Below are 24,007 nucleotides of genomic sequence, written 5' to 3' on the forward strand. Positions count from 1 at the left end.
TGCTTCGTATTAACAGGAGCAAACAACGACCAAAATCCTTCTTTTATCAGTCATTGATAATCTAAAGTCGCCACACTCGATATTCAGTGGTTCGTTGTACTAACAAAAGAATAATAATCCACTCGGAAACACAGATGACTTAGGCGGAATAAAGTTTATAAAACATGCATTTATTCACGATTGCTACACTACAGAATCAAAATACTGCCTATCTAACTATTCTACCGTCAGAAGAAAAGAAATAAAATAAAGCGAATGAAAATAAGGAAGGAATGCGAATGAATAAAGAAACAGGGAAAAGAGAAAATTTGACCTGCCAGATTTGTGATGTTTCAAACGTAAGTGGCACACAGTGGATACGCCGAGGTAGAAATCAAGCGCACTTACGAGCCCTGGAGTTGCGTAGCAACGAACAGAAGTGGCGGCCTTTTTGACAAGGGGGAAAAAAAGAGTCAATGTTCGTTGAAAAATGCAAGGAAAAAAAAAGGTTTATTCCACAGGTTAGCGAGGGAGCCGCGCCAGGGGCCTGACGTAGTTGCGCGGCTCGTCCCTTGATTGGTTGGTGATCCGGCGAGGTTGATCCTCGCCGAGGTTGGTTCTGCTGGGCAGCTGTCCGAGCTCAGGTGTTGCAGCTCGGTCAGTACGCGCCTGCGTACGGGGAAGGCCAGCCGTTGGAGGTGCGTTGGCACTGCGGCGGAGCGCCACCGAGTAGCAGGTGCGGTGCGCGGCTTAGGTGCACAACCTTGAGTCCGGCGGTGCGTTGCAAGTGTACCCGGGACCGAGAAGGTCGGGCGGGTGAGCACCGATAGTGGAACAAAAAACAAAAAAACGAAAGAGTCTTTAGTCAGCGTTGCAGTTTGCACTTGCTTTGGCGTGGCGTGGCGCGAGGATCCGATCTCGTTAACGGATCCTGCCAGGAAAGAAAAAGCCACGTGGTTTGCAAGTTTCTTAGACAAAGGGTTCGAGCAGCCTGGCTGGCCCACTTGCAAGTCGGGCCAGAGTTTTTGGAAGAGGCTTGTGAGAGCCGGAACAGGCAAGAGAGCAGGAGGGCAAAAAAAAGAAGAGAGCGGGCAGTGGTCTGCTCGTGTTTTTATAGTCTCTGGGTGGGGCGAGCAGGTGAAGGCACACCCTTCTGTTCGCTCGCGCAGACTCTCAGAGGAAAATTATTAAAAAGATTAATAATTTGGCATTAAATTTGGTCAGTCTGGCAAATCAGTTTTCCCACACAACCCGTTTAACACACATTGTAATTAATGCATCATAAACTAACTTGTGAGGTAACTTCTACTTGTCTAATCTGACTGAACTGAGAGACATTGATTATCTTTCATTCTTTATGGAGTACACATGAAATAGGATGTTCATACACACAAAGATATAACATGAATCATTCGTAGTTCAGTTGTCTGTCAAGAATTATCATGATATAAATGTGTAAAATGCGGTTACTTATGTGAATTGTCACTAAGGATAGTTCCAAGTTTCGCCACTTGGAGGTGTTGTTGCTCCATCTAGACGTTCCGGGAAGGGCGAGGCGCCAGAGTATCCTTTTGTGATTGATAAGAAGTCATGAACATTCCTTTGATCGGTCATTTGTGTATTCCAAACCATTGGAGCCATTTGTTCGGGCTCCGAGCAGACTGCTTGAAATACACTCCTTCGGCAGACGCATGAATTCCTTTGTCACCTGGTCAGCGGCTTCAAAAGAGTTTTGTTGGTGGCAAGGACCACCTGTAGAGCTGACCAGGCTGGATCCTGTCTGGGCATTGGCATATTCATGCACTGCAGAGAATTTGCTTCAGGAGAAGCAAACTTAAAAAAAAAAATTAGAGGGTGAAATGGACCTAGGCAATAGTTGTTACAGACCCCCCTTCGTCAAGCGGGATGAATCTTCAGGATGTCCAGGTTGGCGGGTCCAGATGATGCGTGGCCAGGGTCCAGGCCACGGTCAGCCGGCCGGAGTCCCACTCACGCTCTGCTGCAACACTGAAGACATACCACTGGTGCCACTTTTCCCTAACCTCTGCCTGGTTATGTGTGTGCAGGGTACGTCTGTGTGTTTTCAATGTGTCTCTATGTGTATTCAGTTAACAGTGTGTCTAACTTGGTACTGTGTCAGCTAACTGAGGGACTCGGGTCCCAAAACAGGCGCGGGCCTGGGAAAGACGCAAGACGCGAAATTCCAAACAAAAGAAAAGGAAGAAAACTTTTCCTAAGGCTATAAGGCTAGTATCATATTATGAGTAACTAGGGGAAACGAACAGCAAATTAAAGAAAAGAGAGAGAGAACGAGAAAAGAGGCTGTCGCCTTCTAAAACTCAAAAACCCGGGACTATACTCAGGCCATAACTCTCTTATAAAGACGGGGAGGTTGTCTCAGGCACCTGCGTGTCGGTGCAAATCTCCACCCCTGGGGGTGTTCGTCAAAAAAAAAAAAAAGTCTTAGGTCGGTTAGCGCGACACTATCGTTGCTAGGTACTTAGCTATCGCGTCTTCCTATGGTGTAATTAAACACCCCAAAAGTCGTGCGTTATCCAAGAATAACTGAAGGGAAAAGGGAAAGAAAGGGAGGAGGGGAGAAAAGGGAGCAAAAGGAAGGAAAAAAAAAAAATCAGAGTATCCTTGGCAGTCGCGCTAGACTAAGGGAAGGAAGGCAAAGGGGCTTAGTTAGATTAGCTAGACTCACTAACGCTTTAAAAAGAGTACTCTGACCTGCTTTTGAAGGCCTTAAGTACGGGGGAGCTTTTTATGGCTAGCAAAAACTGATTTCACGCAGCATACCATTCATAAGTATCATAACACCTTGAGTGTACATAATCTTTTGAATTTGAGTTGCAAATCATTTTGTAGTTGTCTAGTCTAGTTCTGCATAATGCTATCGGTGTTACAGCTAGGACCGTATCCTTAAGTGTTGCACCAAGCGTCTGCAAATAAGTAGCAAAACACAGTATGCTAACCTCTCGCAATCAACAAAGAAAAGGGGATTAGCGTCGCTCGGTATGGTATCACTGAGGGGTTCGGTAGGTGCAGCGGGGTGTTGACCCCCCTTTTGCACGTGTGATACTTTCAAACATCGTAGTCAGCGAGGTCGGTCGGCGGAATTTGGCGCGTCTGTCGAGGGTGGCGGTTGGGTCGCTGACTCGGAGTCGGCTGGTGACCCCCCTTTGTCAGTTCCGCACGTATGCTGGTCCTGAGATTCGCTCGATCGCGTTCTCAGACGTTCAAACCCGCAGTGACTTTTGATCTGGTTTCGGTGGACCCATCTCAGTTGGTCCCCCTGACGTCCTTTATTCATCCTAATTTGATAGGCGACGGGTGACAGTTTGTCGACGATTTCATGTGGTCCTGACCACCGGGGAAGAAATTTTCGGGCGATGCCCCTCTGGGCACGCGGAGTATTAGCATTTGGTTGCGCGAACAAGTAATACCATACTCGATCACCTATTTCAAACTCGGTTTGTGAGGCTTTCCTATCGTAGTAGGTTTTCTGACCTTCTGCACTTTGCTTAAGCCGTTGTTGGGCAAATGCAAACGTGGCTCGGAGGTGGGCTTGCAAGTCCTCCACGTACTGGGAGGCCGTGTATGCCGTGGCTAGGTTTGTTTCGCCTGGCTGGTACATCAGGTGCAGGGGGAGCGTCATTCGCCGTCCGGTCATCATTTCAAAAGGGGCCACCCCTGTGGATTCGTGAGGGGTGGCTCGAATTGCCATGAGGATCAGTGGGAGTCGGGTGTCCCAGTCCCGATGGTTGGAAACAACAAACTTTTTCAGCAAATTTACCACGGTGCGATTAGTCCGCTCCACCTGTCCTGATGACTGCGGGTGATGGCTAATATGCAACTGGGCCTTGATTCCGAGCATTTGCCAAAGTTGTTGCATCACCTCGGCTGTGAAGTGGGTTCCCCTGTCTGAGTTAACCCGTGAGGGCAACCCAAAACGGGAGAACACGTGGTTCATCAGCAGGCATGCAGTGGTGTGTGCGGTGTCGTTTGGAGCAGGCAGGCATTCTACCCACTTGGTGAACGCGCAAACTACTGTAAGAAAGTATTTGTTCCCTCTCAGAGATCTGACCAGTGGTCCCACCCAATCAATTTGGAGATCAGACCATGGGAAGTTGACTCCTTTCTGTTGGAGTGGTGCTCGGTGACTCGGGTTTGCTGGCTGAAACTGGCAGCAAACCAGGCATCCTTTGATGTAGGTTGCTACATCATTATGCATGCGCGGCCAGTATGCCACCTGTTGTAGTGCGGTGACAGTGGCCTTGAATCCGCGGTGGCCTGCATAAGGCGCGTCGTGGGCGTATGTTAGCAAGACCCCCCTTTGGCTCCGTGGAACCACCAACCGCAGGGCAGGCGGAGACGCGGAGTCATAAACCAGAAGGCCTTTAACGAGACGCAGCCTTTGCAGCACGGAGAGCAAGTCTTTGAGGTCGCTGTCGTCACTCAACGCGTCAGGCGACACGGGGTTGGCGACAGGATCAGAAAGGTGCTGAATTATTTTGAAAAGCGCGGGGTCGCCGGCCTGTTGGGCGACCAAGTCGGAGGTTCGGACGGGCGGTACGCACGCCACGGGCCCCGTAGGGGTCCGTGTGGGGGCGTCGCGAGACTCAGCGGCGGCCGCAGCGCGGCGGCGCGTGAGAACGTGGACCTCCAGGGTGGGCTGGGTGGGCAGCCAAGCTGTATCAAATGTCCAAGGAGTCCCGTTGAGGGCCCCTTGTTTGGCTAACGTGTCCGTTAGGTCGTTAAAATGTTTGTCAGGTCCTGGGACTTTTGAGTGTCCCCGGACCTTTTTCCAATAGACATGCATATCATTGGAGGAAACCAAATGGTCGCATGTCAAAATGAGGTCGCGGTGTTTAACGGGTTTCTTCGCTGACGTAAGGAAACCATTTCGACGCCACACCGGTAGATGACAGGTGAAGGCGAGGCGGGCATAGTTTGAGTCAGTGCAGATAACCAGCACCGTGACACCGTGTTCAACTGCTAATTTGAGTGTAATCAGGATGCCAGCGATTTCCGCATATTGAGAAGAGTGGGGGCCCAATTGGAATAGCAGTGGTTTGCACGGTGTGTCGTCGACCCAAGCGATGCCCACCCCAGCCTGCAGCTGGGTTTGGTGGTGGTAAGAGCAGCCATCCACGTAAGCTGTAGGCATGTCTTTGCAGACATGTTCCTCAAAATAGCGGTGACGCGTGAATTCCGGCATCGGTGCCACGGCGACGTCTGTCGGCGGGGTCGGGGAAGTTGACACACAGTTCTGGCAAATCGCTAGATCGGTACCCAGCGGTAACTTTGCGTTTTTCGCGTACCGGACTCGAACATCGTAACTTTGTAACGCCATAAGCCAGCCGGCAATGCGCGCGTTCGTTACGACACCGTCTCGAATGCGTTGGTTGTTAAGAAAAGTAACCGGATGATGGTTAGTATCAATCGTTACTTTTTGACATCCAATGTAGTTTGAGAAATGTTTGATTGCCCATACTGTGGAAAGCAGGGCTTTTTCGCAGTCGGAGTATTTCAACTCAGGGCCGTTCAACGTTTTACTGGCGTACGCCACGACGCGTTTATCCTGGTCGTACATTTGGTATAGACCCGCACTCAAACAATGGTCGGAGAATCCTGCTTCCAAGAAAAATTCCTTGTTGCTATCGGGGTACGCGAGACAGGGAGCGGAGCCCAGCTTTTGTTTTAGCATATTCATCGCGTTGTTTTGTTCGTCACCCCAATCGAAGGGCGTGTCTTTCTTCAGCAGGTTAGTAAGAGGGCGTGCTATGTCAGCAAAGTGTTCAATGAACTGGCGCGAATAGTTGCACACGCCAAGGAAGCTGCGCAATTTTGACACATCGGTGGGGGTTTTGATGTCAAGAAGGCCTTGAATACGGCTGGATTGTGGTTCAATCCCGTTCGGCCCAACCAAGATCCCCACGTAGTTGACCTTCGTGCGACACCACTGACCTTTCAGGAGGGACAGTTTGGCACCTGCAGAAGACAGCCGTCCAAGAACGTGGTCGATTTCCATCAAATGGTCATCCAAAGAGGAGCTCCTCATCATAATGTCATCGACATAAATGAGGTTGCCCCTGGCGGCGGCGTCAGGGCACGCCTTGTTGAGGAAGATGTTGAATTCGGCTGGCGAGTTGGCGTAGCCGAAAGGACACCGGTTGAAAGTGTACTGTTTGTTGCCAAAGGTGAATGCCAACTTGTATTGATCCCTGGGATCTACTGGGATCGTCCAGAACCCCGAAGCCACATCGATGGTGGTGAAGAATTTGGCATCTCGAACCTTGGGAAGTTCCTGTTCAAGTTGTGTCATGGGCCATCGCGAAAGAGGAACCTGTTGGTTCAGTTTGCGATAGTCAATGGTTGGTCTCCATGTACCGTTTGGCTTCAAGACTGGCCACAATGGAGCCGAATAGGTGCTGTTACAGGGGCGAATGATGCCCTTTTCCAGCATGGCGTCGATAGTCTTCTGTACTGGTTCGTAAGAAGCTATTGGAATCTTGTACTGGCGCACGAAAGTTGGAGGAGCGCCGGGCTGAGTCGGGATGCGGACTACATGTAGTGCCGTCAACCCGCAATCCAAGGAGTCCTTGGCAAAAGACGGTGTGTATTTCATTAACACGGTGCGCAAACGTTCGCGGTCCTGTTCGGACCGGAGCGCGTCGGCGCGGTGCAGAACTTCTTGGAGGTGCTCCTCGAACTCTGGGTACGGTTGAAGGTCCCCATTTGGAGTCGTGGTTGGTTGAGGTTTCTCTGGGTTTCCAGAGGGAATGCTCGAGGGCGTTGGAGGCAACGCGCTCAAGGCATAAATCACCAGTTGTTGGTCTGTCCCCAGGTCCACCCGGACGATGTCTTCATCGTTGGTGGGACCGGCAGGGTTGACCGTAACAAGCTGAGATGGCCTGGTGAGTCTTCGGCCACCGGTGTCTTCAGTCAAGAACAAGTCCGATGGGATGTGTCCAACCACAGGTACCGTTAGAGTGAAGTCGTGGAAGTCGGAACGGATGAGCAGGCCCAGACGGGTCGCTTTTGGTATGCGAACGTCGTACGAAAGGGGGTTGTGAACCAAGATCAGAGTGGTGAGGGAGGCGTCCACGATGGGCGTGGCCTCCAAGAGTAACGACAGGTTCATGAATTCCGATGAAGGTTGAAAGAAAGCGGGGTTAGCATTCAAGACCTGGTTAGCTCGCGCCACCAAGCGAACCGGAATGTTGATCGTGGTCGCCGGAGCGATCACTTCATCCTCGTTTAAGACTTCGCAAGCATCTGGGATGGTCTGTCCGGACTTCATGTTTGGAAGACTGGGAACACAAGCTAGAGGTTCCGAGTTGGTGAGGGACCAAAGCACGTTGTTGATGGTGTCCACATGGACGGCAAGACGAACAAGCAAATCTGCACCCACAAAAAGGGTGTGAGGCGCGTCCGGGACAACCAAGAAGTAGTGGGTCAGTGAGTGCTGCTTCCACTGAAGGTTTAAGGCGCACACGCCCACTGCAGTTATTGTAAGAGGAGGTTCCGTGTTCAACGGAAACCGGCAAGACTTGGAGACGAAAAGAATGTTCGGGTCGAGATCTCGCAAGTTGTCAGCGAATGCTGCAGAAATGGCTGACTTGTCAGCCCACAAGGCGAGGACAGCGTCAAGAACAGGTGCACCTTGCACGTGGACACCTCCGATGATGCGTGGGGCGTACCCTGCATCAGGTGGGGGTGGGTCAAGGTCACAAAGAAAGGTGTCGTGGCTTCTCAGCCGGTCCTTTGTCGGGGACGCGAGGGGTCCTGCCTTGGACTGTGTCGTGTCCCAGCTCCCTGTGGGGGCATCTGCTTCCCCGTGGGGTGGCTGCGCCCGAGTCACAGTGCAGAGCTGAGCCTGGTCAGGGCCCGAAGGAAATGTCGGCAGGGCCTGCCGCACCTGGGCCCAAATCTGGAGTCTCTGGTAGTCTATGATGGGTTGGAAGCGGAACAACAGGTCTTGGCCAATAAGAAGGGGGACTGACTCAATGGGTCCCACATAGACTGGATGGATGAATTCCATGGGGCCAATGGACCAGTGTACCATCGCGACAGGTTCCAGCTTTGTGTTAGTAGGTGAGAAAGCGCTAACGGTGAGTGGGCACCGCCGTAGGCGGAGCGGTCGACTGTTAGCTTGTGACGCGGCGCGGAGTTGTTCGAACACCGTGTTGGACATCACCGTGATGTCCGCGGCGGGATCTACAAGGGCTTCGTAGGTTAGAGCTCGCTCCAGGGTGACGCTCAGATAGAATTTACGAGCCATCCCCCTGGTGGTGAGGTCACCTAAAAGCTGTTGGAACGGTCTCACGTCATCGGTTGATCGCGATACATGCGGGTCTGCTGTATTTGGATCAGCCTGCAGTACCAATATTGTTGAGTCAGAAGGCAGTTTAGTAGGTGTCTGAGTGTCGGCTACTGGAGGCCCCTCTGGTGACCTCTGCTGGTGGGTCACTTCAGTGGGCATCCGGCCGTCGGTTAGTCATAAAGGCGGGTCTTTTGACGAGTCTTTTGACAATTTCAGGAGTGCCTTCAATATGCCGCTGGCAACTGCGTGGTGGTCAGTCTCGGAGTCGGCTTGGCGGTTCCGGGACTCGCGGCAGGAATCGGTTGCTGGTACGCGTTCGACTTTATCACGTTTTGGATGATAGCGCGAATCGGGCTTTCCTTTAGCAACTTTGGAGCGCCGGCGGTCGTCAGCTTGCTTTTCTCCGTCCGCTTTCTCGTCACGCGAGTAGTCGGTTTTGGAGCGCGGTTTCCGGTTTCGCGGGGCGCGGGACTGTTTTGACTTTTTTGATTTAGTCTGGTCTTCCCTCGGAGCAAAGGAGCAAGCTCCCTCCAGCTCTGAAGGAGGACCCACGTCCACTTTATAAATTCCTGCGTCGCCTACCTTGGGGGCGGATAATTTTAGCTTTGCATAGCCCCTAGCTGCTAAGTCACGTAGCTGCGAGCTATTCAGTGTCTCAGGACACAAAGCCAATCCCAAGTAGTGGTTAAGGTTTTGTTGGAGGTTTCGGACAAATAACGTTTTAAAACCAGGATCTTCCTCCATGTTGGGCACGTTACGAGTCCCAAAATAGGCATCGCGAAGACGACTATAGAAGGCCTGAGGAGCCTCCTGCTTTCCCTGTTTGACGAACATGGCGACTTCCATGCCCGACAACCCAGGAGAACCGTCAAACTCGCGTGAGATGGCTTGGTGCAGTGCCAAGGGGTCAGACAACACATCAGCGGGCTGCCGTTCCAGCAGTCTGTTGACTGCTCGGCTGGACGTCATTTTGATCAAGTACAACTTATCTTCCACGGTTGCCATTGGGAACCGCTGGAGATGATAGTTGATGTCTTTCAAGTACTCTGTTGTGTTGTGGGACCCCCCTGGTTTCGGTTCGAATTTGGTTATATTTCGAGCCAGCTTGTCCAAATCTTTCCAGGCCACGCCCATTTGTCCCTCCAACGGGGGAGTCGACATGGGTCCACGTTGGAAACTGTCATCACCTGATGGCCCGAAAGCGTGTGGGGAGGCGGCCATTGGAGGTGCCAGGCCTAAAGCGGCGGTGGTCACTGGCGGCGTCCTCCAGGCGGTTCCGGACTCAGGTGGCAGTTTGAGCTGTGGTGCTGTGGCTCTGGGATCAGGAGGTCTGTGTGGGGGTGGAGCTCCCGGCCGGGAGGCTCCTCGGGAGACCTCATGCAACTGCTGCGCGCGTTGTAACTCATGTTTAATATGAGCTAACTCTGTCTCATATTCCTGCTGGCATTGTCGGAGGCGGGTAACCTCGGCTTCAGTCAATGCTAATTTAGTTCGCAGGTCATATGAGCGGTCCACTTCGGCATTACGTTCCTCCCTAAAGGTCTGTACCTGAACTTGGAGGCGCTTCACTTCATCGGTTGACTGAGCTAGCGACGAACTAACCCGAAAGTAATTAGCTTCTGCTAGCCGAAGTTGGTCTTTTGACGGTCGTTCAGTCAAGTCAGTCACCTCTGCTTTTAGTTTGTGAATTTCATTTGCCGCGGATCTCAGCAGTTTTTCTTGCTCTCGATTTGTCTCTTCGACGGTCGCGAGAGCTTGGGTTAACTCACCAATCTTTTGATGGGAGTCGGGAGTGAAAGCAGACTCATCTGCATCACTGCCCAGATTTTCGGCTAGCGCCGCATCTGCGCGGGCTTCTGCCTCATCCAGCTGCGCTTTAACGTCATCCAGCTGGGTCTCCACGACCTTCACTCGGTCGTGGGCGGCTTCAAGCTGTGCCGTGGCATCACGGCTCTGCTGTTGTGCCATGTCAAGTTGGTGTTTCACTTGACAGTCCTCGGCATCGCTCAGCTTCAAGTGTGCGGCAAGGTTCAAAGTCAGACATCCGAGCATTCGAATGAGTGACTTGTCCTTTGGGGCTTTGGTCTCAGCGTCACTCATGAGCTGCGCGAGGTTATCATTTAGCGTATTGACATCCGCATCCCTAATAGACTCAGCGTATCCAGGTAAGAAGTCCTTGGTCAGCTTCTGCACCAGTTGAGCCAAGGTATCTAGGTTCTCACAGGGGCTGGGAGTCTCTCGGAGTGATGCCATATTGTCAATAGCTTTTTAAACGATCACACTTGTACTAGCGTTTAATAGTTAGTTAATCAGCGTACGCAGTTAGCTAACTACCGCTATCAAGTATTATCGTCAACAATACACACTGGGTTCAAATTATCAAAAGGGGAATTGCCACAAAAGCAAAAGATTTGTAGTGGGCTATGCAACCCACAGCTTACACTATAGTTGGGAGAAATCAATTCCAGTTATTAAAACAAACAAAAACAAACGGCAATAAAAAATAGAATAATAAATAAAGCAAAATAAAATAAAATAAAATAAAATAATAATAATACTAACTTCAACTTGACTCACTCAGCAAAGAATAGCTTAAACGAGGGACAGGGTAACTCTAAAATGTTACAGCGGTCAATCCCAAAAGCTAAATCAAAAAAAAAATTCAAACAAAAAAATTTTTTTTTTTGGAAGTCGAGTTAAAAGTTGAAATTAAAATTAAATTAAATAAACAATAAAACAGAAAAAGGGGGAAATAAACTTAAAAGGGGTTAATAGTCTTAGTCAAATGACTGGTTACAGTGTCAGTACAGTTTCATGCAAATGTCCTGTGGACGGGGTTTTTGGGACACAAAACTGCAGAACTATACAGAAATATTAGAGCTGCCTCTCTAATAATAGCTCATTCGAACTCACACCTTCTTATTAACTAGACACAACCGAAAAACAAAAACAAAAGAACAAACAAAAACAACAAAGTTAAAAATAATTGATAAAAATGAGAAGAAAACAAATAAAAGGGAAGAAAATAATAATAATAGTACTAGGTCTACCAAACCAACTAAACAAACACAAAACCTGAAATTAAGTGGAATGTTAAGTCAAGAATATAGCTAGTTAGCCTAGTATGAAACTGGATAAAAGGGAATACGAAAAAAAAAAGAGGAAAAAAAAGAAAAACACAATAGTGTAAATAGTTCCTTTGTATTAATTTGACCCAGCAGTATGTTTTGTTGATGCACCCGTAATTACTCTCACGCTAGGCAGCGTAAAAGGCTAGAATGCGGTCAGCTATTACTATAATCCTTAAACGCAAACAGTCAATTAAACCTACAACTGCGTTTAATCGGACGTGGATAAATTTTTTATTATCCTTGTGTACTAACGGTGACGACACTCACTAAGTACAACGCTCGACACGGAAAACAATTCAAAAAGCAATGTGAAGTGACATTGAATCAGAATTATCGCGGAGCAAGGACCACCGGCGTTAAAGCAGCAGTGGGGGGGGGTCAGTTGTCTATTGACAGCTCAAACGCTGTCTGACAGCTGACAACCTGCGAGACCCGCTCCCTTTCGGGGCGTCTACAGGCGTGGCTCAAACTCGCCAATGAGAAGGGAGGGGGAGGTACTCAACCACGCCTCCACGAGCCACACAGCTCTTCACAAGGACTATGGCGCCACCTTGTGGAAATGCGTACACGGTACAGGTAAGCAGCTAACGTCTTAGCGCTCTGTTAATCCGCTCGCCACGAGCTGAAACTTTGAGTCGGCGGCTACAAAAGCTCAGTCACGACTCAAACTTCTCCCACAAGCTAGGTGTAGGAGGAACACGGGGAAAGTGACTCGGACGTCGTTTACGTTGCTCGCGGTTAGCTACTCCGAAGCACGTAACTCGAGTCGGATCAACGCGACGCACGTAGGCTGTCACGTGACTTCCCACAATTTCCGGAAACACAACAATACAAAGACAAACAACTTCAAATTCAGCCAGCTGAAATTTAAAAGTTGCACAACTCGAGCTCTATCACGTACGTTTTCAAATACAAGCCACTATTTTTTTCAAACGGTGACCGGCTCTTACTTTTATTCCAACAATCAATCCCGTTACTCTCGTTTACTTATAGCACGTCACTCCGTGGTAACACACGCAAGATGGCGGCTAACCAGACGCTCGATTCAAAGCTGAAGGGGAAAGTCCAGTGCAGTTCTATGTAAGAAGCAATGTTTACCTTCTTACACAGAGACAAATGATTAGGTACACTACGTGAAATGTGTTTTACTTTTCACGTCCAAAGTTTTGTATTTTCGAGTGGATCTTCTTATGTTTTGTAGCCTCACACGGCCGGCACCATTATGTAGCGATAATTGGGTCGTCTTTTGGACGAATTAATAATCTGGACGTTACAGAGGTAAATTGTATTTACCTCAATAACCTCTGGGGCACCACGTTTGTTTTGCTTCGTATTAACAGGAGCAAACAACGACCAAAATCCTTCTTTTATCAGTCATTGATAATCTAAAGTCGCCACACTCGATATTCAGTGGTTCGTTGTACTAACAAAAGAATAATAATCCACTCGGAAACACAGATGACTTAGGCGGAATAAAGTTTATAAAACATGCATTTATTCACGATTGCTACACTACAGAATCAAAATACTGCCTATCTAACTATTCTACCGTCAGAAGAAAAGAAATAAAATAAAGCGAATGAAAATAAGGAAGGAATGCGAATGAATAAAGAAACAGGGAAAAGAGAAAATTTGACCTGCCAGATTTGTGATGTTTCAAACGTAAGTGGCACACAGTGGATACGCCGAGGTAGAAATCAAGCGCACTTACGAGCCCTGGAGTTGCGTAGCAACGAACAGAAGTGGCGGCCTTTTTGACAAGGGGGAAAAAAAGAGTCAATGTTCGTTGAAAAATGCAAGGAAAAAAAAAGGTTTATTCCACAGGTTAGCGAGGGAGCCGCGCCAGGGGCCTGACGTAGTTGCGCGGCTCGTCCCTTGATTGGTTGGTGATCCGGCGAGGTTGATCCTCGCCGAGGTTGGTTCTGCTGGGCAGCTGTCCGAGCTCAGGTGTTGCAGCTCGGTCAGTACGCGCCTGCGTACGGGGAAGGCCAGCCGTTGGAGGTGCGTTGGCACTGCGGCGGAGCGCCACCGAGTAGCAGGTGCGGTGCGCGGCTTAGGTGCACAACCTTGAGTCCGGCGGTGCGTTGCAAGTGTACCCGGGACCGAGAAGGTCGGGCGGGTGAGCACCGATAGTGGAACAAAAAACAAAAAAACGAAAGAGTCTTTAGTCAGCGTTGCAGTTTGCACTTGCTTTGGCGTGGCGTGGCGCGAGGATCCGATCTCGTTAACGGATCCTGCCAGGAAAGAAAAAGCCACGTGGTTTGCAAGTTTCTTAGACAAAGGGTTCGAGCAGCCTGGCTGGCCCACTTGCAAGTCGGGCCAGAGTTTTTGGAAGAGGCTTGTGAGAGCCGGAACAGGCAAGAGAGCAGGAGGGCAAAAAAAAGAAGAGAGCGGGCAGTGGTCTGCTCGTGTTTTTATAGTCTCTGGGTGGGGCGAGCAGGTGAAGGCACACCCTTCTGTTCGCTCGCGCAGACTCTCAGAGGAAAATTATTAAAAAGATTAATAATTTGGCATTAAATTTGGTCAGTCTGGCAAATCAGTTTTCCCACACAACCCGTTTAACACACATTGTAATTAATGCATCATAAACTAACTTGTGAGGTAACTTCTACTTGTCTAATCTGACTGAACTGAGAGACATTGATTATCTTTCATTCTTTATGGAGTACACATGAAATAGGATGTTCATACACACAAAGATATAACATGAATCATTCGTAGTTCAGTTGTCTGTCAAGAATTATCATGATATAAATGTGTAAAATGCGGTTACTTATGTGAATTGTCACTAAGGATAGTTCCAAGTTTCGCCACTTGGAGGTGTTGTTGCTCCATCTAGACGTTCCGGGAAGGGCGAGGCGCCAGAGTATCCTTTTGTGATTGATAAGAAGTCATGAACATTCCTTTGATCGGTCATTTGTGTATTCCAAACCATTGGAGCCATTTGTTCGGGCTCCGAGCAGACTGCTTGAAATACACTCCTTCGGCAGACGCATGAATTCCTTTGTCACCTGGTCAGCGGCTTCAAAAGAGTTTTGTTGGTGGCAAGGACCACCTGTAGAGCTGACCAGGCTGGATCCTGTCTGGGCATTGGCATATTCATGCACTGCAGAGAATTTGCTTCAGGAGAAGCAAACTTAAAAAAAAAAATTAGAGGGTGAAATGGACCTAGGCAATAGTTGTTACAATATATATATATATATATATATATATATATATATATATATATATATATATATATATATGCTAGCCTAGAACTACACAAATGCTTTAAATATCGTGACATGATGATGATGATGATGATATTGTGGCAATTGTAATATTGCAATATTGAGATATCCCCATTATATTTTTATCATTATTTGTATTAGTACCAATATTAACCATGTCTTGAGAGAAAGACCTGCAAAGTGGGGTGCACTACTTGCTTGCAACCAGAAGAGGCACTGTCAAATCAGTCTCATGTTTGCTATCCAAAGACAAAAAAAATATTGTTCTGCAAAGAATATAATGTTTGTACTTGTTTAAACAGACACAGTTTTTGGCAATCGGCCATCTCAACAAACACTACCAAACGATATAAACACCTGCCAGGCTCAGGAGACATTGCCGAGCTTGGCAACGGTTCCTCACCGTTTGATTGCAAATTCATTTGGCTATTAGTTACATATCAGGCTTTAACATGAAAGTGGCGATAAACAAATCAATCCACTTTAAGGTTGGATCTACATCCATAAATCCATCACATGGTCTCTCCATCCATTCAGTGCGAGCGTGCGAGAGAGTCCATAGCTATTCAGCTTTTTGAAAACCTGCAGCGGGCCAACGTTCCACTCATTCAGCAAAACAAAAACAACAACACCACTTGAGGTACATTTGTCCAACAAGCACACGCCGATGAGGATGCGGCCCTGTACTGACTACACACACCCACACACAGTCCCAGAGTCAGCATGAAAGTCACACCGTGGGACGAGAGGAAGTGGACAGTAGAGCTGTGCGATATTTGAAATTTTGGTATCAAGTATCAAGTAAATACTGGTGCCAATATCACCGATACCAATACTAAGTACTTTTAGGTTAATAAAATATGGTATTTATTCATTTGTCCTATTAAACAATGCCCTTTTTTTTTGTAAATTATACTTTCTTGTTAGGTTCTTAAACATGCCATAACATAGCTAATATCCTCAATGTAAACATACCTGGGCTGGTATTTACATTTGCAAAGTAGTAATAATCTTCATATTCTTCGTCCCTGTCACTCTTCTGCATTCAAAGAAATGTCAGCCGCCGAAGTTCCTCTAGTCTCGTCACATTAATAAATGATACTTGCATATTGTGCTACACGGATACTTAGCTCATCTAGTAGTTGGAAAATCTCAAACGAAGCATCATTGTCATTCACTGTCGAAATAATTAATTGTTAGTGTCGTCAGTGCCGTCCAACGCTGTGATTGGCAGGCCGGCACATACGTGTGTGCCACAAAGGGACCCATGAGAAACCAAAATAAATAAATAAATAAATAAATACATACATACATACATGTCAAATATCGATACTAGTGCTCTGGTATCGATCCAACACCACTACTCACGTACGTATCGATTCATACTAGGATAAATCCGCACAGCCCTGGTGGACAGCTCTGTCTCAGCACACTTGAGCCGTCCACGTCATGATTGACAGGCAAAGAAAGGAATGATGTATGAATGAAAGACGGGAGAAGGAGGGCCGCATGATTTGGCTGCAGCTGCTAAAATAATCGCGCGTGTGGAGGTGGGATAAAAAGCTGAGGGCTGAGGGGAGTGGAAGCACCCCCCCCCCCCCCCCCCTCGAGCTTTCAACCTCAGGGCCACTGGAGCCTTTCCTCCTTCCGCTATCTCCTCCCTATCTGTTGTTAAGATCTACCACTACTGTGCCTCCTCCGCCTCCCCTGGGGGGTGAGGAGGGCCTGATGTCTCCGTCAGATGCTTGGGAAATACTGCGTGGAACAGTAAACTGAGCAGGGGGGAGAGGAAAAGAAACGAAAGTGCAGACTGGAGAATCTTCTTCTTCTTCTTCTTCTACTATTGTCCATCCATCCATCCATCCATCCATCCATTTTCTCAACCACTTATACCTCACATGGGTAGTGGGGGGTGCTGGAGCCTATCTCAGCTGGCTTTGGGCAGTAGGCGGGGTACACCCTGGACTGGTTGACAGCCAATCGTAGTCTACTATTGTCTTCTTCTATTATCTTCTTCTTCTTTCTTCTCCTACTATCATCTTCTTCTACTACTGCTGCTACTACTACTATCTTCTTCGTCTTCACAACTATACTGCTACTACTTTTTTTTTAATTTATCAACAAATGAAGCTCACTAAAACTATTATCTTCTACTACTACTACTACCACCACCACTACCTTCTACTGCTACTACTACTATCTTCTTCATCTTCTACTACTACTTTTTTAATTTATCAACAATTGAAGCTTACTAAAACTATTATCTTCTTCTTCTTCTGCTGCTACTACTACTACCTTCTTCTTCTACTACTAATACTACTACTACTACCACCTTCTTCATCTTCTACTACTGCTACTACGTTTTTTTAATTTATCAACCAATGAAGCTTACTAAAACTATTATCTTCTTCTACTACTACTACTACTACTATTACTACCTTCTTCTACTACTACTACCACGTTCTTCACCTTCTACTACTGCTACTACTTTTTTTAATTTATCAACAAATGAAGCTTACTAAAACTATTATCTTCTTCTACTATCTTCTACTACTACTACTTCTACTACTACTATTATCTTCTTCTACCTTCTACTCTTCTTCTACTATTGTTGTCAAAACACGATCGGTGACCCCTGCACGATCGGTAACCCGCATGCGCAGAAGATCGGCCATCTTGGATTACCAACTATGGCAACCACACTTGAACAAATACAACATGGCCCTGCTTGATCTTTTATACTCTGCTGCCACCTAATGGCCGTTTTTGTAATTACTACCATTTTTTTCACCCAGTCGCTACAGTTAAAAGGCTGCATCAAAGCCTTCTGTATGCTCTAGCATTTAAAAAAAACAACAACAAAAAACATAAAAAATGTATAAATACGTCTTTGGGACACTTAATACATTTAAAATAGAACGTATTTATACGTTTTGGGGAACAAATGAGTGAATAATGCAACAATGATGACTTGATTCAACGATAGGAGAATTTGTGGAATTCCAAAAATATTTGAAAGCTGCAGCTCAAAAGGGAGAAAAATAAAACAGATCGGTTGAAATATTTTCACACATATTTTTGTAAAGTCCAGTTTCATGTGTTTTTCCATTCAAACACACACTCGCACGCACACGCATCCAAGCTGCTTCACGCCAGCAGCACGCCCGCAGTGATCAGCTAATGAGCATGATTGGTCATGTCGTGTGCTCGACCCCAGCGGGCCTGCGTCCGGCCATGTTTTCTAAGATTAGCCTTCACCGTGCATACACGCACACACACACAGTACAGTACGCGGAGGCACGCTCCCTCACTGTGAATTCATTCAGGATGTTTTTCTTATATAAGATGTAAATAAGGCTGCGCAGTGAGGACGTCTCAGGACAAAACAGCCGCCTCACTCCAACAGTTACATACAACAGTAAAACAATCAATTGATTGTAACATGGTCACCAGTATTGATGCCGCTTTTAAATGGACCTAAAAGTCTTTTTGTATTTTCACAGACTAATGTTCTCTGTGGAAGATAATAACAAGGAATAGGGGACAAAGTTGACCTGGCAAGTTTCCGCCATCAGAGGTCGTATCAAGCCACTTTAACGCTCCATGAAAAATGTGTAATTTTCTGCCCATTTTCCCATGTTCTGTATAAATACCACTGACACGGAATAGGCGTATGAAGTCAATCCGGCAATGCACATTCTACTGCTTTTTTTTGTTTGTTTGTTGCTGTTGTATATGAATAGCTCTGACACGGAATGGGGACACAAAGATGATGACTTCAAAGGTGGTATGAATTCCCTTTTGTAACTGAATGGTGGGGGGGGGGAGTCAGCCCTGCAGTTTTCCACCTACAAAGGTAGTATCAAGCCTCTTTTACACTGTCCGCAAAAGCTCCATTACAATATTTTCATCTCATACTTGCATCCTTGCTTGTTTGTTACACCAACATTGACATGATTATAACATGTACTGCGTGACATTCATTAATAAACTAAATCTTTTAACCAGTTACTGCCACCGCAAAATTCAATTTGGAATTTAATGTCTAACTGACACTACATTTTATGTTTATAAAAGTAACTAAAGCTAACTATTATAGCAAAAATGTCCTTCGTGTTAGTCTTTGCTAATTAATTGAATGCATAAGCCTTTGGGGATGATTTTAAACGTGAATTTAAGTAGACTTATTTTGTTATTAACCCCCAGAATAAGGACGTTTGAAAGTGTGCCACACAGAAGTGACGTCATCTTGCAGCAGCCAATAGAAAAGCACCTTCAGATGACGTCGCTCCCATGCTGTTTTTTGAATATTGCGCACAAGTAATACATGTTTTTTTTAAACTAAAACTAATACTGAAACTAACTAAAACTAAGGATTTAGTAAATAACTAAAGCTAAGAAAAACTAACAGAACCCCCCTGAAAACTAATCAAAACAAATTTTGAAAAACAAAACTCAAAACTAAAAAATAAAAACCAACTCAAATGAATATTCCAAAACTATAAACACAGATCTGAGATGAGCCCGGCGTCCGATGTCGCGCAACGTCAAGAGCGAACGAGCTGACGAGGCGTCCATATGGCAGCCAGCGATCAAAGGACGGAGAAGAGAACGTGTGGGAGACGCGCATTCCAATGCCGACTTCCATTTCCTGTCACTCACCCACCAGGTCCAACTCATTTCGCAGATGACCTCAGGCCTCCGACCGAATACAGTAAGCGTGACACCTCCACTCCACTCCAGTCGTCATTTGGTGGAACAGAGTGAGGCAGGTGGAACTATACACTGACCGCACGTGACATAAGGCACATCGAAAAATGTTCAGTTTTGATTGGCACTATCAATTTCACATCATGTTATTGTTGTTGTATCTGTCTTCTAATCTACAGTGTGATGATGCTAAATGAATGAAAAACATTTAAACTGTTGTTTATTGGTGCTACTTGAATGAAGAAAAAAAAAAAAAAAGAGAGAAAAAAATGCAAGCAAAAGGGGCTAGAACTGGAGCTGCTTCAGTTGGCATGTGGGGCAGCTGTGCTTGAGCCCTACCAACTCTGCCTAGCAACAAGTGGCCGGGACTGGAATCAGCTTGACGAATACAATTGTTCATTTCAGAGACAGAGTGAATCACTATGATTATGGGTTGTTTAGGTCTGTCACCTGAAAGAAAACAAAGAATCCGGAAGCAAAAGGTCTGAAACTGGAGCCGTTTTAGTCCTGCTTGAGCGCTATGAACTCTGCTTAGCGACAATTGGCCAGAACAACATTGAGCGCTATAATAGATCAAATATTTGTCAGTTTTATAACAAATCACTATCTTACGATATTTATTTTGTTGCATTTGGACCAAAACAAAAAACAAAAAAACGCAAGCCTGAGTGATTGGAACTGGAACCGTTTTAACTGACCTGTGGGGCAGTTCTGCTTGAGCCCTACAAACTCTGCCTGGCAACCAGCAGCCAGAAAAAGAATAAGCTTGACCAATAAAACTGTATTTCAGTTTTACAATTAATAACATTTATTTATACTAGGGGTGAGAACCTCTGGGTACCTCACAATACGATATGCGATACAAAGCTCACGGTAATTATCTCACAATATGACAATACCGCCATTCTCGATATATTGGTCAGGTAATAAATCCACAATAATTGACGATAAAACTACTAAAGACATAAACTGATGTTTTTTCAATGAGAAAATAGTTTATTTTTGTACCATCACTGAAATACAATATTAAAACTGGTGTCTTCTTTACAGTTACTACTTTAGTGTATTTTTTTTTAAACAAATACAAATGTCTTCTTCACAGACCACTTTCTGTGAACAATTTTTTTTATAAACACCTGTTATGCAACATGTCAGTTAGTTACATAGTCAATTGGTTCATTTTATAAACTGTGACACCATTTTTTGTGTAACATTGCAAAAGTAAAATAAATCAAATGACTGAAATATTAAATCCAATTAAATAAATATCAATATACCTAAAAAAAATAGTGCGCTTCAAAAAGTCAAAACTTGAAATGTTTTGACTTTTAAAATGTTGAAATTGAAAATATAATCTAGATTTTTCATAGAAACGTATGCAAAAGTGAGTCAGTTGCTGGACGGATAAATGTCTTCCACGAGTCTTCTTTGCCTGACGACTTGCGTCCATTTCTCCGCCACTCTTACGAGGTGCTCCGCCTTGTGGCCCGCCAAGTAATTGCTCAATCAAGAATGACCAATGGAGCCGTTATAGTGGCTGTAAAGTAATCACAAATATCACGATACTTGCATAGGCGTATTGATAATCTATCGGGAGACAAAGTATCACAATTTATCGTTACACTCCTAATTTATACTGTTTGTTTGTGTCCTTCACTTGAATAAAAATAAGAGCAAGTATTACATTTCCGCTAGTATTTGGCCTATCTAAATGTTTTTTTTTGTTTTTTTGTTTTTGTTTTGTTTTGTTTTTTGGGGGGGGGGGGTTCCCCCCTCATTGATTGGTATGGGGCTTGCACTAAACACACTGTGGTGTGGCCCATTAAAAAGACACCCGATCGAAAGTCAATAGCAAGCCGGCGGCGGCAGCAGCAGAGGCCTGGCTGGTGCAGGCCTTCTCTGGTGCCAACAGTGGACTGACTTCATGAATGGAGGCGGCTGCTTGAATGGCTCGCACATGCAAGCAGCAGATGAATGGCAGTCTTAATACAGCCTTCCAATAAATAGCCCACCCAGCTGGAGAATCACCAACACCGGTCAAGGGAGCAGAATCATGAGTCCCCAAAATGCTGATAAACGGATTGTTAGAAAGGGGCAACATACCCCCTCGCTGCACCCCTCGATACATGTTTTACCCCGCTTGTGGTTCATCTCCACTCCCTTAAAAGTGAATTAGATGCATCAACATGCCTAAGATGTTCAAATCAAAACAAGCCTCTTTCCTCCTCGTCGATATGGAAGCCGCACATCACACACGACACCATGAAAGAAGGATGCTGACACGTTTAAGCGAAGCGGAGCTCACCTCAGTGCGGGACTGCTGTCATGACGACGACGACAGCGGCTGGCGGACACAATGCGGCTTCGAGAGCTTCAAGAGCTTGAAATTATTCGGGCTCCAACGTCCCCTCCGCACTTGTTGGCCTGACGTCCTTCCACTCCGCCCGCATACGCGTTGTTCACCGCCGCGTTAGCTCGTCCTCCATCCCAGCGATCGTCACACTGTGAGGCAGCCTGACCATGGAGTGAAGTGAGTGGCTGATCCGGAATGTTGGTGCCAGCTTGACAAGTTAGCAGGAGGGAGATGACAAAGCACTTCCGGTTTGGCTTTGCCAACTTAAAACTGTCGTCACGTTCACCTCGCGTACGTCCAACGGGTTTGTGTCGTTATAAGATGCCACTTTAAGGAGAATGGTCAGAAAGTAAAATTAAGAAGTCTGTTAAAACATTTCGCCGCTTTTGCGAAGGTTCGCTTGTTTGGGCAAAAATGAATTGGGTGTCGATGTTCTTTTATTTTGAAGGTAAAGCATTTTCAGTGTTTTAGCTAACTTATCAGAAATCCCCCCCCCCCCCCTTTATTCAATACTTTCCATTTACAAACAATCATGGACATCGAACCAGTACCATTCACTTATCAGAAATTTATTTCACCAGCAAGTGCGTGTGCGTGACGTGTGTTAATTTAACAACCAACCAGAGATGGGAAAGACCTGATACAGTTTGGCGTTTGCTTCAGGTGCTTGTACTTAACCGGCAGGTAAACGCGAGGTCATTACGAGAAGCACCTGTGACTAAAGCCAAACTCTGGCAGGGTTTATCTCTGCAACCAATGAGTGTCCTAAAGAGGGGAGCCACGCCCTTCCAATGTGTTCGTGTGATGTCTAAAGGAAATTAAGATACATAAAGTACTGTTTCTAGCTTATCCATCTATCTAAGATCATATAACGTTTAAATTTCACAAATGTAAACTCTTTTTTTTTATACAGTCACTCAAATAGGGTTGCATGTTTGAATGCATATTGTTGTACTGTATTTGAATATTTAATCTTTAACTACATTTTGTGACCTCAGGGAACATGTCATACTCGATTAAAATGGAATTGCACATCCACTACAGTAGGTGGCAGTGTTTCTCTCATTGTTTTAGACTGCACAAAGAGTATAAGTTCCTTTGCAGAGGTGCACTTTCGCCAATTTTATAGACAATCGATACTATTTATAGTTTGAGAGTTGGAGGGATGCAAAATATTTTCTTCGTCGTAATTGAGAAGCAGTGCTTTCAAGTAAAAAAAAAAAAATCTGCTACATTTACCAGTCATTTTCAGCAATTATCTTAGAGATATGTATAATGTGCAGCATTTCGAAATACATGTCTGTATTCACTTAACAGGATGTTTAAAGAAAAATGTTTATACCGTGTGCGTGAGACTGCCCTCATCGCTTGTTGATGTTTACTTCTAAGTAGCTAGTTGGCCCGGAGCTTGCAGCATACGAGCGTCTTTATCGCTAATCCCCTCTGAGAGGATTGACTGCAGGCCTTTCACCACGGGGGACCCAGTGAGGGCCACACCACAATGGGCCGGCCGGTCGAGCAGAAGACAGCTGGTGCTGATGGTGAACCAGCTCGTGACTAATTTCAGCCTTTTCTTCTGGCTTCACACCTGCAAAGATGCCGTTTGTGTCAGCATGGTCGCCAGGAGCCACATTTGGGGACAAAGTCACATCTTCAAACCTTCGTGTCACCTTTCTTGAAACATTGTTGGATGACGTCATCAGCTCATTGAGGAACAGCATTTAAAAAAATTCAAATTTGGCTCTACTTTTTTTTTTCTTTCCTGTAGCTGATGTCATCGCGTGATGGCTAGTGTTGCTAGCTTAACTAGCTTGCGGACTTTAACGGCAAAGTTTTTGCTTCTTAATAAAAATGAAAGAAGTGTAACACTGCATCTTGGGGAAGATGAGAGCATACTTGACATACTGTACTTTTCTCTATTGTTGCTATTCGGGTGACTCAAGTTGGCAGTTTCTGCATGTCATTGCTGACACCCATGTGTATTCATACATTGCACGTATTATTGTAACTTTATCTTATGTGGTTTATGACAAACCCTCAGGTGTCTTTTTGTTGTCTTAGTAGTCAGTAAGTCACTGTGGACACGTGTTTATTCATACAGTGCATCTATTGTAACTCTTTCTCACAATCTTCGGGTGTCTTATTATGTTGAGAGCTGTTACGGTTACCGACAACCATGTTTTATTTCATATGTGTATAATAGATTAGGTCATCTTTATTAGTCCCACAATGGGCAAATTATCACCTGTACTGTACCTCTTTAATTGATCCT

The 24,007-nt window shown here is 45.9% G+C and overlaps 1 protein-coding gene across 1 annotated transcript in view; it reads right to left on the minus strand.

Moving 5' to 3' along the window:
- The window catches only part of sh2b2 (SH2B adaptor protein 2), a 42,795-nt gene extending 20,851 nt beyond the window's left edge, over nt 1-21,944 (minus strand). The window contains exon 1 of the mRNA XM_077541535.1: nt 21,688-21,944. The gene's annotated coding sequence lies outside the window, so the exon portion shown is untranslated. The remainder of the gene's footprint in view (nt 1-21,687) is intronic.
- Between the last annotated feature and the right edge of the window lie 2,063 nt (nt 21,945-24,007).

The sequence above is a fragment of the Festucalex cinctus genome, chromosome 13 (genome assembly GCF_051991245.1).
Source record: "Festucalex cinctus isolate MCC-2025b chromosome 13, RoL_Fcin_1.0, whole genome shotgun sequence".
NCBI lineage: Eukaryota > Metazoa > Chordata > Actinopteri > Syngnathiformes > Syngnathidae > Festucalex > Festucalex cinctus.